General features: G+C 49.4%; 1 long non-coding RNA gene across 1 annotated transcript; it reads right to left on the bottom strand.

Moving 5' to 3' along the window:
* Positions 1-352: 352 nt before the first annotated feature.
* LOC134517764 (uncharacterized) lies at positions 353-9,682 on the bottom strand. Its single transcript, XR_010071732.1, has 6 exons — positions 6,213-9,682; positions 4,658-4,748; positions 3,532-3,717; positions 2,525-2,961; positions 892-1,008; positions 353-586 (listed from the first exon to the last, which is right to left on the bottom strand). It is a non-coding gene; the product is annotated as an uncharacterized LOC134517764 (long non-coding RNA).
* Positions 9,683-9,986: the final 304 nt, after the last annotated feature.

The following is a 9,986-nucleotide window of genomic DNA, read 5'->3' as shown; positions in this document are numbered from 1 at the left end:
GTTCTAGGTACAATTCCCCATGTTTATTTAGGCAGTGGAACCAGCTGGGGACATTTCTTGCCTCCAGTCACTCATTTTCACTCCTGGACCTCTGTTCCCCTCCCCTGTCCCTGCAGGTGTGCCGGTACTGCTACCTGTGAAGCTCACTGGAAACGGAATGCTTGAATGCTTGAAAAAACCCCAAAACCTAAACCCAAACCCCAATACTCCACAGTTTTCCTCCGGAGTTGCACAGGGACCACCGGCGGCAGGGGCAGGCCGAAGCGGCCAAGGCTGGGAGGGCAGGCAGGAATCCAGTTCCGCCAGCAAAAACGTACCTGCAGCCACGGTCTCAGAGCAGGTATGCCCAGTCCGAGTGGCGTTACAGAAAGGATAAATACGGTCTCTTCCAGCCGACAGCCGGTGTTCTTCGTTAAAAGGCGCTGGTTGTGTTCTCACAGCGACACACTGGGGCAAGGGCTGGAAGAAGGCCGCCTCCTGCGAGCACCAGCATCCTACTGGTACATCTTGTCTCTTGCTTGGCAGCCAAACGTGGGGCTTGCTTTTGACGCTGTGTTGCCTTTCACTCATATCAGACTGCGAGGGGCTGTTTCACCAGAAACAAAAGCGTGAAATGGAATAAGGAACAAATTAGTGGCAGGGCAAAGCTGTCGTTGCAATTCTTAGAACTTGAAAGAAAAAGAGGTAAAAACCTCCTGCAGCAGAGATTTGATTATCAGCTTCCCCAAGTGACGCCGTTATTGTAATTACCAGACCCCTTCTCCGGCAGTACGTAGCCACAGTCATTGCAGCACCAGAACTGCCCGTACGTCCTAAAACGTGTTTACACGCACCCTCCCCAGCCTGGGGCCGTCTCTAGATTTAACACGGATACCCCCTCCCAGGACTCACCTGCACAAACGAACTTGTCATCACACCTTCCCTGTAGCTGCTTGAGGTTCTTCAAGAGCAGGTTCCTCTCCCTTTTACCACTATTCAGCAGTTCTCAAACCATTTACTCACGTCGACCTGTGAAGGCAAGCACGCTCAGATATTTCAAGCAACACCATCTCCCTTTTCCTCCTGCCTGTCCTCCCTGGGCAGTCCGTGCCTATAGACAAGCCTTACCTAGCTGATTTCTCCAAAATGCAAGTCCAAGGCTCTATTAAAGCTTGTCCCCTTCATGCTGACGCTGAACGAGTTGCAGAGCCTCTGGAAGGATAAGGCCGTGACTGCTGGAGTTTTTCATACTATGCATCCCTTTGATCCCTTTCCCAATATGCAAAAAATACTAAAATTCTCTCCTGGATTTCATTACACATAAAAAGACATGAAAGTGCAATTATTCCTTACTCATCAACAACTACCCACCAACCCTAGCTCCAAGCTAGACCATTCCGGCTACTTCAAAAAATGGGTTTGAAATTTCCGTTTCCAGATTGCCCTGGCAGGTATAACTGTGGCTCTGCAAACAGCTACAGCTGTGTGTGCTAATTGCTTTCCTCTAAATTATTTATGAGGCGTCTTTGACTGATGAGCTTTCTCGCAGCGGCGTGTGCTAACCGTGGGCACGGGCTGCCGGACGGGCGGGAACCCGTCACCTGCCGCCGTGCGGAGAAGCCAGATGCTCGCAGGCACCGCGTCCCCGCAGCACGAGCACCGGGCGGCGAGGTCGGGCTCGACCTGCCTGCAGCTCCTCCAGTCACTGCTGGAGGGGAAGGGTACGCGTAAGCATTGTAGCTGCACAAAACACCCCCCCTTTGCTTCGGGGATGAGCTCAGAGCAGGCTGCAGGCTGCCTGGCTTAGAGAAGGCAGAACATGGGCCGTCAACGACCTGCAGAGGACAATCCCTTTCCCTAAACAGGGCTTTCCAGCTCCGCTCCCAGGTGCAGTAGCGGGTCTGTAAAATGCATTTAGGAAAGCTAGGAATCAATGGGCTTAAATTCACCACAGAAGGGGTAGCGGCTCTTCCAGAAAATTTTTACAAGATACGTAAACTGGAAGAGAATAGAAAACATGACAAAATATTTACCATGAGCCACCACTTAACAGTGCTTTTTTCCTGGAGGGCTTATCACGGCTATCCGGCTAAAAAGTCCTTTAAAAGCTACGCCTAAAGGTAACCATAAGCCCTGTCAGTTACATTAAAAAACCTGGTATTCCAGGGATGAGCAAATTCTGTCAGTACTTTTCTTTTCCTTTTCAGATATGAATAACTGACAGGGAGAAGCAGTTGGACGCAGGTTGGCTAGAGGAAGAACTTCAGGCCTTGAGTTGCAGGAGCTCGACAAGGAGCAGCCAGAAGAATGACGCAAAGCAGCCTCTTAGAATTACTGCCCACTGTTGGTGTTGTTACTGCCTTCCCGGGAGGCTACGAAGGTTGCTGGGCGAGCAACCGATGTGACATCTTCATGAGTTCCACAGCTGTCTTTACATTTAAACGGGATTCCCCCCCAAACTGCAGACGCAATTGTGCGTTGGACCTTTTCCGAAGCAGTATTTTCACCCTGCCCATCCCACAGATTTTAAACAATTTGAACTAACCTGCTGACCCCAGGTACAGGGTTCAGGCAGGAAGGAGCGGGTGACAAGGAGGGGCCGCGTGGCTCCTCAGAGGTGAGCTGGTATTTCAGAGCCAGGCCAGACGTTCCTGAGCCGCTCTGCTCAGCGCCGCAGAGATGTAACCTGAATTGCTGGGGGAGGCGTGGGGAGGACGGCACACCGTATTCCAGCTGTGCCTAAGGGCAGGAGGAGGAAGGCAGAATGGGCAGTTGTCCAAAAAGCACCCAGAGGTTTCATTTCTTGACTCCCTTTCTCCCTTGCAGTGGAGATGGCTCTCGGGCCACGTCCTGTTCGGTGGGTGGCACTTGGGAGTTCAAACAAACGTCCCTGCTTCCAAGCCTGCTTCCTCGAAGAGACGGGCCACGCGGACTCCTTGTACTTCCATGGAACCGCAGCCTGGCCATAAGGAAACGGGTCCCCTACGGAAGAAGAGGGGGAAGCTGATGTTCCCAGCCACCCGTCACAGATGCGAAAGGAGACGGGACAGAAGGTATCTGTCTGGATCTGACACAGACTAACAGCACGGCGCGGGTAAGGCTAGGAAGTCATTCATGCCTCATTTCTCCCACCTGTAAATTATTCCTCCCCCTTCATCCCCACAGGCACATCATTATGATTGCTCAATTAATTAACAGTTTAAAAGAGCTCTGAGACATTCAGATGGAAGAGAAAGATTTTTTTGTATTTCTGCTTCTCCAAAGTCGCATGCATAAACACTGAACTTTATAGGTCCTTTGCTAAGGATGAAGAATTACCTCCAGTTCATGGATGGGAAAGTTAAACACATTTTGAGAAACAGCCTCGAGTTCCAAGATCCCACTTTCTGAGTGCCCAGCTACATCTAAACACATCTGGGCTTTCAGGGGGCTGAGCACTCCCAGCCCTGACTGTGAGCGGCCGGGAGCGAAGGCATTCACCCACGTGCTGAGGAGCCCAAACCGAGTATCTCAAAGCTTAACCCACTCTAGAAATCCTAAGTGGGAACTTACCCCCAAAACCCCGAAGGCAAGCAGCGCACCGGAGTGCTTTGTCCACAACATCACGCACGCTTGTGTCAGCAAAGCTTCGTGTCACCCAGGGACCACACCAGGTGATCCGACTTTTGGAAGCGTCCATTCCATGGCTCTCCAGCACGGCGAGTTGTAAATGAATGTGTTATGGGAGCGAGAGTTTCCCTGACCAAAACAATTAAAACTCATATAAAAATAGAATGATGAAAGGAAATCTGCCCGTTCTGCACTACTATTATTTTTAACTGAAAACCCAAGTTCCTGTCAAAAACAAGAGAATAGACAATTTCCAGCCAGCTTTAATGGCAAGATCTTTTGAAACACTCAGCCATCTGTCACAGCAGGAGTGCTTGTTGCTCAGCCCTGCGGAAAAATTTGGCCCTTCTTTGGGAACATGGTGCTTTTGAAACTCCGCTCTCAGGCCCCTCCTAGGAACCACTTCTTCCATGGAAGGTCCTGCTCTTTTCGTGTCCCCGGAGCAGTGGAACCTGCCAGTAAAGCAGGTAGAGACGGGCTTGAAGTGCAAAACTGGGAAATTGCTCTGAGCTAGCCCTAAATCCAAGGACAAATGGGTAGGTTAAGTCCAGAACTAACTGTACTTTCATTTAATGCTGTTTGTAAAAAGCATTGCAAACATATTTTAGCAAATTTCCAAATGTGTGTGTCTCATGAAAATTGCTCACTGAATAGTCCTTCTCCCTTAGAGAGGTTTATTCTTCCCCTCCTCTGATTCTTCCAGTCCTTTCTCTCCCCTCTCTCGCGGTTGTTGACACCTCGTCCCGGGTAAAGCAGAGGCGGCAAAGCGCTCCAGTCCCCCAGCAACGGAACGAACTGCTCCTTGCTCACAAGAGATTGTTAGTAGCGGGACCCCGATTTGGGGTGGAAAACCAGCTTGCAAACAGGCCTCTCTGGGGGCCAGTAAAATCTGCTCCACAGCCAGGGAACGCCTGCAGCAGGGGAATCGCCTCATGCGCTGGGACCAGGCAAACAGGCGGTGCGATGCGCGCAGGGGTGATCCCGCTGTGGACCGGCACCCATTCCCCTTCCCACAGCAAACATTTTAACGCAAAGACCTGAAGACAGCCCAGGAAAGTCGAGCACTAACCTGGACATTCGCCCTTTCTTCTGCTGCCGGTGCGTTAGAAGAACGTGTTACTGGTCTCCATTTTAACCAATATAAAGTTCCTTGTGGCCCTCTGGGATAGAGACAAAAGCCACGTTACTTTCAACGGAGCGAGACCTCCAACAGACTGATGAGATATATAAGAACACTTTTTATTCCTAAAGTGGGCCAAGAGCCTTTGAAGTTACATTAATATTTCCAGATAAAGAGCCACACAATCCCTTCTGCTGCAAAGGAAACCTCAGTAAAATTCTGGCTACATGAAAGCCAAGAGCAAAATTCCCACCAGTTTCCCTGTGAACAAGACTTCAGGCCATAAATCTATTCTGTAGACGGTTTCCTACCAAATGTTGGAAAATTATTTTTTCCAAAGGAAAAAAGAAGTCAATTGTTTTATTGTATTTTCTTTAAAAAGCTGTAACCAAACTTTTCATTTTAGATTGGGGTCAATCCCAATTAAAAAATTTCCAGTTCCCACACATGTCTTCCTGAAGCAGTGGAACTGTATTGGCTGACGGGTTCTGGTGCTAAACCGAACTGACACACAATAGCTTGATAATGCCAGGCAGTATGTTCTGAACTTTCCATCCCCACAAAACAAAAAATTCAGCATATCGAGGTATTCTCCATCCCCCCCTCCCATGTTTGGCTAGAAATACATACAGTAATATTGCAATTTTTCAAAGATGTTTTTAAAACTACAATTCCCGTCGACAATGGTTACCACCTGGCACAGCCCTACCAAAGTTAAGAAGTTACTCTGGAATAATAAAGCGTAATTCGGAACAGAATTTGGCCTGAAGAGCTCCACGTCCCAAAGAGCCCAACAAAACCTTCCCCTTGGCTCTGCTCGTTCCTTTTGAGGAAGAACTCAGCGGAAGGGAGGGAGGGAGGAGGCACCCGGTGTGACTGCCAGCTTTGCAGAGTCCACGGGACTCTTCGGAGACGTGACCCCAATTCTCTGGCTCTTGGATTCCCAACAGAGGAGTCTATAGAAAAAGGTGCTCTCCAGGGCCCCAAGATCTTCACCCTTAAGTCATTAAAGAATATTCGGCCCAAACTACAACAAATAACAGCGAACGTCAGTTTGCTCCAGCATAGCAGTCTCAGAAGCTACCAAAACGTAAACTCATGGCCAAGACCTTGTCCAGCAAAGCTGAAGCCCCAGGAATTGAAAAGAACTTCGGCACTTGCTTAAGTTTAAGCACAAGCCAAAACGCGTGGCTGATCAGGAATGGCCTGAGGAATTATGCAAATGCTTAGATGACTCCGGGTCCAAATACGAATTACTTTAGAAGACAGAGAAGCAAGCAGTGCAATTTAATCATTTTTATCTCCTTACCAAGAACGCACAAGTTCTTACAGCTAATATTACAGCATCTTCTGCTGCTGCCAGAAGCCAAATGACCTATTCTTTAACAGTCAAGCTCTGCTCATTTTCAAACTGAAGATTAGTCCATTTATGCTGCACAGTGGCACAGAATGACAATTTCTTAATACCCGGAGTGAGTGCTGTTCCGCTCGCACGTTACATTACCTTGCCCTTCCAGCCACGGCACGTCCACTCGCAATTGCCTGTCATGGTAATAAGGTGGTGCCGCTTCTAATCTCAAATCGTATGCTTTCTGGGACGCGGGCAATTCATTAGATACCGCCACAGAGCGGCCAACTGGATCTGACCTTGAATCTAAACACAAAAAAAACACGGAGATATAACTTATTCGTATTAGCAGTCTGCATTAAAGTTACAACGTGAGCTGGGCACTTCCATGAAATGCTGAATAAAATGAACCGTCAGCAACCGCACCGAAAAGGGCAGCCAGCGCCTCCCAGCAGCCTGTCGGCACTGCCCACCAGTGGTCCCCTGAACACGAGGGCTGGCTGTGGAAACGCTTCTACCCGTGCCTCGTCCTTCCTGCTGCAGGCGCTCTGGCACCCTGAGCTCCCCCCGCTGTGTCCCCAGCCGCGGGGCCGGCAGCCTCAAACACGGCTCCTTGCAGAAATATCAGGGGATCCGTGATATAATCTCTGAGAACGTCATCATGGAAAACCACTGCTTTACCGTAGGGTATCCCGGCCCCTCCACAAACTAAAGAAAGTCCTTATTTCACTCTGATCTGATACACAGGAGAAAGTGGAAAGCAATTAATAAATTCTGCTACCAAAAAAAAGATTGTTGGTAACACTCCTCCCTTTCTACAACTACTTGAAAGGACACTGTAGAGAGGTTGGTGCTGGTCTCTTCTCACAGGTAATTTGCGATAGAACAAGAGGGAATGGCGTCAACCTGCAGCAGGGGAGGTTTAGGCTGGACATTAGGAAAAAGTTCTTCCCAGAAAGAGTGGTCAGACACTGGAATAGGCTGCCCAGGGAGGTGGTGGAGTCACCATCCCTGGATGTGTTTAAGACTCGTTTAGATGTGGGGTTGGGGGATGTGGTGTAGGGGAGAACTTTGTAGAGTGGGGTTGGTGTTGGACTCGCTGATCCCAAGGGTCTTTTCCAACCTAAATGATTCTATGATTCCATTACAGTACAATTGCCACAGGAAGATATATACAAAAGAGCTCGCTGAGAAAACTTCCCAACTTAGACTGCTCAACGCCAGGGACTGCTTCCTAACACAATACAGAGTATTTTACTTCTAGGTCACTGATTTCAATCTGGCCTCACAGGAGAAAATGACAGAGTTAACGCCAGCTGCCAGCGGTGTGAACGCAGGAGGGCGGATCCCAGCCCACTTCCTGGTAGCCTGGAGGACACAGCCCAAGTATTTGTGATTCGTGAATGTAATAAAGCTAAAAATTCAGGCTGTGATTCAATGATACAGTAAATCCAGCTCTAGGACTCTTCGGACAAGGAGCTGATGTGATAAAAGACAATTCTGCTGATTCTCAAGCCCTTTGACAAGCGAACGGTGCACAGCCGGGTGCTAGGGCAGAGCAGGTGGCGTTATGTTTTTTACAGCTGGAAGAGAACTGCAGGTTGCGTGTGCCAACCGTTCAACAGAGATACAGGTGTGTGCCCGTAGCTCGCTGAGATCCAAAGTGCCGGGTACCGAGGGTCACCAAACCACGGCCACCAGGCTTCACCCCCCAGCGGCCGCAGGGACAGGCCGTGGGGGACCAGGCACCCCAGAGCCGCGCTGCGTTACTGCTGCTGCTCACACGCTGGGCTGGAGACCAGTGGAGACGCTGCTGCACCTCTGTCTGTCCTGTGAGGGCTGGAGGGTGCCAGATGGCTAGCAGCTCGCCCAGGACACATAAAGCCACACAGGCATTAAACAGCATAAATGGTGAGGCATTAAATGACACCCTCCCTGCTGGCACCGCATCCCTGCTCATCAGCGCTCCATTCATTTGAACACTGTAACGAGAGCAAGGAAACAGGAGATTAGAGAGATGTGCTGCCGCCTTTGATAAGCCTGAAGACAGGAGCTATGTTTGTGTTAATCCTGTAGCAGTAGCACAGACAAGGCGCCATTAGCTGCAGTTGCAGGAACGGTCCAGTGCAATCTGTTTTCCCAGTGAATTCCTCCATGGAAAGATGGGTCACAGGGCACACCTGCAAAATGCATCCAGGCGTTAGTATCTGCACTGTGTCCACGGCCTGTGCTCCAACAGATGGTTGGCCAAAGGGTTTCTTTTCCTTTTATTTTATTTTGGTTTTTTTTTTTCTGAGCGCACAGGAGCAGAGCAAGCCCTCCTGCCAAGAGTGTAGTGAATGCAGAGCATTCAGCAGCGAAGGGGTGACCTTGATTAGTGTCTAATAAGTAGAAAACAGTTGCTTTCAGCACAAAACGAAGCAGAAAAGTTCCGCTATGGTCTGCCAGAGCTCTTGGTGCTGCTCTGACAAATGCTGTCGGAGATGCTGCCCATAGTGTCTCTGCTTCAGGCACCGGCTAATCCTTGGTCCCTCCACACGCGTGGTATCTCCTGCTTCACGGCAAGGTCACTGCTAGAGAAGACCGTGTATTTCTCTCTACACAACCTGCTCTCTTTTAATCAGCAGCACAAGTGTCGGGGCAGCTCCACCTGGTTTGTACATTCAGACAGAAAACGTAGATAGCTTTAGTTTTGATTCCTTATTTTCTCTCTTATTTCCCTTTAAAATTATGATTATATTCTGTAAGTAGTATCCGGCCCTCATTGCTGATAGCAATGGAGAGGAATGAGCCGCCCTGTAGATAGGAAAAGAAGAAATTCTGGATCCACTGATATCAAGGGATAATATCCTTGCTGAGTGTTCCCCTTACAACTCAAAGCCTGGCAGCCAAAAGAGGTTGGATTAACCAGTGTGAAGGCTTGTAAGATCCACTGTGGCTTGGAAAAGCAATGCCATCATAAAGGGGCTACTGAGAAGGGAAGGGCGTTCAGATGGGCACTGACTGTATCCATCAAGCCTTGGGACACGGAAACATGAAGAGTATTGCCATTGCTTGCTGGTAACAATAATAGAATCAGGCTGATGATGTAGAGGGGAAAAAGTGGCACCTCTTCTCCAGTACACGACATGGAACGGTGCTAGCGAGAAGGCTCCAGGCCCTCCAGCATCCCTGTCCGTGCCTGTACCACACAGCCACCTTTCACTGGAGCTGCAGCCAAAACCAGCCCATTCGGGCCACGCTGTGCATTAGCAGAGGCCACAGAGGAACGGAAATCATGAGCTGGAGGCAGCAGCACAGACACGGAATGAAACAGGGAGTTTCCACGCTGTTTAAACACCCAGGGCGCTTGCGGGGCAAAAACTTTCCTGGGGGCAGGGAAGGGGGGAAATCTCTGCTTTGAAAGGCAAAAAATTCACAGCTTATAAAAAGGAGGGTGGGAGTCACAGGTGTGGGAGCCAAATGCATGCAGGGTCTGCAGTCCGCGTGCCGGGGAGGAGCGCTGCACACGGCAGGGGAGAGCTGTGCTCTCCAGAGGTTTCTAAAGCCGGGAAGCTGCAGCCTGCACTTCCAGAAGATACTCCGGCCGTGGCACGCCTGAGCTGCCTCTCTGCCATTTCAGGTTTCACCTGGAGAGGAAAAGGTTAAGCTGTTAGCGTTAAAAAAAGAAGAAAAAACAGTTAAAAAAGTTTAATTTTAAAAAGAAGAAACTTCTTTATAGCTGCATAATCAGTTAAAACTTGCCTGTGGTGTCATGTCCATGTGCTGGGTTTCCTTAGGGATCCATCTGCATCTGCATAATCATCTATTTTAATTATATGATGCCACAGGGTATGTGATACTGTACGGACAAGTAAAAAGACAAGGAGATGAAGGTGGGGCAGAAAACAGAGCGACCACATTTCCATCAGCAAAAATGAGTGTTGCGTG

This window comes from Chroicocephalus ridibundus, chromosome 6 (assembly GCF_963924245.1).
Source record: "Chroicocephalus ridibundus chromosome 6, bChrRid1.1, whole genome shotgun sequence".
In the NCBI taxonomy this organism is placed as follows: domain Eukaryota; kingdom Metazoa; phylum Chordata; class Aves; order Charadriiformes; family Laridae; genus Chroicocephalus; species Chroicocephalus ridibundus.
This window is presented reverse-complemented; position numbering and strand designations above follow the sequence as displayed.